At 40.7% G+C, this 5480-nt stretch overlaps 1 pseudogene; it reads right to left on the reverse strand.

The window, feature by feature from the left end:
• Window positions 1–348: 348 nt before the first annotated feature.
• LOC132211380 (induced myeloid leukemia cell differentiation protein Mcl-1 homolog) lies at window positions 349–3222 on the reverse strand (annotated as a pseudogene).
• Between the last annotated feature and the right edge of the window lie 2258 nt (window positions 3223–5480).

Consider the following 5480-nt stretch of genomic DNA (forward strand, 5'->3'; position numbering starts at 1 on the left):
TGGCCTGGCTACGGGTCACTCCCCTGTTCTTGACAACGATGTCAAGTCTCTCCACCCTTCCATCTTCACTAAATCCAAAAGTCCTCCTCCAGGGCCTCCCAAAGTTTGTCTGTTGCTGAAATGTAACTTTGCTTCTTTCCGACAGTAACTCCTCAAGGGGACCACTTTTTCCATGTTATTTATTCCTGTTAGTCACAATCCTCTTGCCACTTGCTTTTCCGTGTTGCTTGGAGGTTACAGCCTGGACAGCTTGAAGTCAAACTTCATACATACACTGGTTTCACAGCAGATTGGTTGTGGATTTTGGTGCCTGAAGTTGGTTAAGAGTGAATTATTTCACTTAAAAGCCTACTTTATTAGATATGGCAAACCAGCTCCTACTCCAGCACCTGCAAAAGCCAGCAGCACATTTCTGACGCAGCCTTCTAGGTCCTCCACCTGGAAGAATTCCACAAACCCTTCCCAGCCTCTCTGTTTGACAACCAGTGGTCGGCAAACTCATTAGTCAACAGAGCCAAATAGCAACAGTACAACAATTGAAATTTCTTTTGAGAGCCAAATTTTTTAAACTTAAACTATATAAGTAGGTAAATTGCTATTAACTTAATTAGAGTACTCCTAAGGCTTAGGAAGAGCCACACTCAAGGGGCCAAAGAGCCACATGTGGCTCGCTGGCCTCAGTTGCCAACCACTGGACTAGCCAGTCTCGTTCTGTCCCTATGAGAACATCTGCGACGTCTTCTGCTAACGGTCCAATGCAGCTTTCTTGGTTTATACTCTTAAAGTGGCTACAAAGGCACCAAAAGAAATGAGTCACAATCCTGCCCGTTTGTCACTCCGTCCCTAAAAGCATGAACCATCACTTGAGACAAAGATTTGACGTCGTCTTCGTTGTTGGTGTCCAGTTCCGAAGCGAAGCGTACCTAGGAAGGCAGTCTCCTGCCGCACCCCTCTGCACCCCGCTGCACCCCGCCGACCCGCGGGCCCTGGCTTTGGTCCCTGGCGCCGTAGCCTGTTCCCTAAGGTGCTGAGGGATCATCTCCAGCGACCGCAGGGACAACTCCTCCTCCTCAGCATGGGGCTGCGTCGAGGGCAGTGACCCACCTGCACGGGGCCTTCGCTGGCCTCCCGGACCAGCTGGAGCAAGGGCAGGACAGCCGGCTGCTTCCGGAGCGGCTCCGGCTCAAACCTGCCCAGCTCCTCTCCTGGCGACATGATGGCGTCGGCTGCCAGAGCTCCCAGCTCTTCAGGCAGCAAGGCCCGGCTGATGGGCGAGAACAGCCACCTGGCAGGGGCCGCGGTGCCGTCAGGACCCTCCGCGCCCATGGGCGAGGGGCGAGGATGGGCGAGGGCCGAGGGCTGAGCGATCCTCCCAGCATCCCTCACGCGACCCTCCCAGGATCCCTCGCGAGAGTGGCTTGGGGGCTCGCGCCAGCGCTCCAGCCAATCACCGTGCCCGTTTCCCCCCCATCCCCCCCACTCTTGCGGGCAGGGATCTCTTTCAGGCAGGGCAGTCGGAAGCCCTTTTCCTGAAGGCGAGGCCAGGCTTCGCTGCTGCCACAGGCCCCCAACTTGCCCCCCGCGGTGGAGGTTGAGTCCGATGAATGCATTTCTTTTGGGACCAAACAGCTCAAGCCTGCGAGCTGTCACCCTGCTGAGAAACCTGGGGGAGCGCCTACTCCCTCCTGGAAGGAAGCGGAAGTAAGTCCATTGTTTTCTGATTGTTGAACCAACCTTGCATACCTAGGTCGTGTTATACAATTCTTTTTATAAATTGTTAGATTCAATATGCTAAGATTTTGTTGAAGAATTTTGCGTTTATGTTCAAAATGGACTATAGTTTTCTCCCCCCCCCCCCCATTGTCTTTGTCTGGTTTTGCTTTTTAGGGTAATGCTGGTCTCGTTGAGTGAGCTAGAAAGTATCCCCTCTTGTTTCTGTCTTCTGGAAGATATTATAGTGAATTGGAATAAATTATTCATTAACTGTTTAGTAGAGTTCATTTAGTGAACTCATCTGGGCCTGCTGCTCTCTGTCTTGAAAAGTCATTAATTATTGATTCAATTTCCCTAATAAATATAAGCCTCTTCAGACATCTGTCTTATATAAGTTTTGGCAGACCATGTTTTCCAAGTGACTAGTCCATCTTATTTTGGTTATAAACCTGGGGATATATAGTTATTCATAATATTATCATATTATCTTAACGTCCATGAAATCTAATAATTTCTAGATTTCATCTCTTTTAAATAATAATGATTTTGTGTCATCATAGTTATTTTAATTTTCCTGCCAGATAATTCCAAACTTCTTTAATATCTAAATCTTGTTCATATATTTGCATTGTCTTTTGAGACTGATTTTTTCTTGCCTTTTAGCATGTCTTGTAATGTTTTGTTCAAAGTAGGACCTGTTGCACTGAGCAAAAGGCACTGAGTATATAGGCCTTCGTGTGAGTTTTTATGGTAATCGTGCTAGCAGTTGTGCTGTGTTTAATGTTTGCTGCAATTACATGTTTCAGAGGTTTCAGTGTACCTCTCTGCCCTTGTTTTTCTCTGCCTTGGTGATTTTGGGTTTCCAGAGGTACTCCTCCTGAAAGAAAGCTTGTGTCTTGGTTCTCTTTTTGTCTATAATAACAATACTCCTCTGGGTGTGGTGGTGAGGTGTGGGGAAGGGAAGTGTTTTATAATTATAATTAAATTTAAATCTTGGAGTGGACCTGCACCTTGGGTTGTGATCTTCACTGATTGTTGTAAGTGAAGCGGAAAGGCCAGAAGGGGGCCTTAAGTGTGAGACATGTCACTCCCCCTGCTGGGCTGAAAATCTGGTAACATTATTTTCACCTGGAGAGAATGCTCTGCTATAATCACAATGATTATTTTTCTCCTCTCACCTGCTAAACTACCAGAGCAGTGGTTCTCAACCTTGGCTGCACATTAGAATCACCTGGGAATCTTTTTAAAATCCTGATTTCTGGGCCTCATCCACTGGAAATTCTGTTTCTTTGTTATGGGTTGGGGCCACAACATTAGTTACAAAGAAACAGAATTTCCGGAGGATGAGGCCCAGAAATCAGGATTTTAAAAAGATTCCCAGGTGATTCTAATGTGCAGCCAAGGTTGCGAATCACTGTACCAGAGGATCTTTTTTTAGCTATTATTGTGAGCCCCTGATCAAGTTCCTAAAGGGAAAACATGACAGTGTGGGAACACCCTTACAACCATGTTCGCAAGGAGTTTCTCATTCTCATGGTAGTCCAAAATCAGCCTTTAGCAATTCATGAAAATTACCATTAAGTGTTCCTGCCATTGTACAGCTCCAGTGCCTCTACCTCAGATAATAGATCCTCACTATGAATTTGTGGATTTGCCTATCTCTTAAGATTGTAGGGTATAGATTTTCCTTATAAAGTCAAATGTCTGATAGTTTCAAGAAAAGTCATTGACTTGTTTAGTTTTTACACGTAAGCGTGAGAGTGAAGAATTCTAAGCTCTTTACATGTCTGCACTGAAACTAGAAGTCCCCAAGGAAGCTTTTTATTTCTCTTCAACATAGAGGGCTCTGGAAATATTTTTATTTATTTATTTTTATTTTTTAAAATATATTTTATTGATTTTTTACAGAGAGGAAGGGAGAGGGACAGAGAGTCAGAAACATCGATGAGAGACAAACATCAATCAGCTGCCTCTTGCACACACCCTCTTGGGGATGTGCCCGCAACCAAGGTACATGCCCTTGACCGGAGTCGAACCTGGGACCCCTCAGTCTGCAGGCCAATGCACCACCCACTGAGCCAAACCGGTTAGAGCTGGAAATATTTTTAAAAACACTTATTAAATGTTATACTATATGCCAGATATTATTCTAGGTATTGGCTGTGCAGCCTTTAACAAAACTGGACTAAAATCAGGTACTGCGCCTTATAATTTTTACTCCTTGGTCCTATTTGCTTGACAAGACTCTAAAAAAATTATAACAGCATACACCCTTGATTGCACATAATTTAGCACCTGTTTTTAAAACATAACAGTCTTAGAGTTGGAGGCAGTAGAGACTATGGCGTGTCTTTATTTTGTACCAGAAGTATTTGAATTTTAAGCCCACACTTTCTTTGGTTAGCACACTGCTTCTTCCTTTTTAATTTCTTATTCTACTTTTAACTATGAGTCATCCCAGAAAGAGAGATAGACCTATTTGCATTAGAAAATGAATCATAGTAAGAGATAAGAAATAAAAACTCAGCCAAAGTTTAACATACACTGAAATCTTGTGATACCAATCATGTAGAACAATAGATAATTTTGTGTTTGTTTTTTTCTATTGAACCATTTACTCATTTATTCAGCAAGCAGTTCTAAATAGCAGTTTTACTCCAGGTTCTTTCAATCATAACAGATAATTGAAACATATCTATTTCTGTTGAAAAAAATCAGTCTATTAATGGAGGTGCACATACTAATTAATGAATGTAATACATAGTAGTAAATTCTATGTTAGATCTGCCTACCGACAGAGCAAACATTTGCAAAAACCACATATGAAAATACATCCCTAAATTTAATTTAAAACATATTTTAAATTTATTTTAAAATTTATTTTATTATAAAATTTCACTCATAAATACATTTCTCAACTTGAAAAATGATTCTTTTAACTTGATTCTCTCAAATTTTATTTAATTGTATACTAAAACATAACCTTAGTGAGCATATGTTAACATTATTTGTGAAAGTCACGTTGCCTCTTAGGGGACAAATAGAAGATAGACAAATTTATCTAATTGTGCTCATGGATGGTTCCCCACATCATAATTTATTAGACTTAACCTAGTTAATTTTATTTCTAGAAATAGCCAATACTCCCAGGTCTTGTAATCAGAGTTATTATTTTCCATATGGAAACAATGTTTGTATAACTAATGTGTGCATATAAGCTTCCATATGAATATGTAGGAAGGAATCAAAATTGGAAGATGAAGAGGAGAAAGTGGAAGACATTTCTCTGAGTTACTTTCAATACCCTATTGATTCTATATTTTCAAACATTGGGTTTTGTCATTGGTACTACTCATGAAATCACATAAGATAAACTTATAAATAAGAATAGTTGCATATGTTTAAAAATCATCTGGTTTAAATCTCAGTAGACTTCTGAAATTCTTAATTTTGTTTCAGTAAATTATTCTTAGAAGAAATTGTTTTTCTCTGATTTTAAACACATGAAATAATATTTTTAAAAAACCCAATTGTTCTTAATTTCAGTGGCTTATAATTTTAAAAACTGATGCACATGCATATCATTAGATAGACCAATTGCAATTTAGTTCAATTTACTGTCAACAATATGATATTATTATTGTGTAAAATGACATGAGCAAGAGAATGACATGGTTAGACATTTTTTAATAAGAAGGATAATGTAAAAATATTGAAAACATGTATTGGAAGGGTAGAAATCATTATGGCAAGAAAATTTAGATACC

Source organism: Myotis daubentonii, chromosome 10, assembly GCF_963259705.1.
Source record: "Myotis daubentonii chromosome 10, mMyoDau2.1, whole genome shotgun sequence".
Classification (NCBI taxonomy): Eukaryota; Metazoa; Chordata; class Mammalia; order Chiroptera; family Vespertilionidae; genus Myotis; species Myotis daubentonii.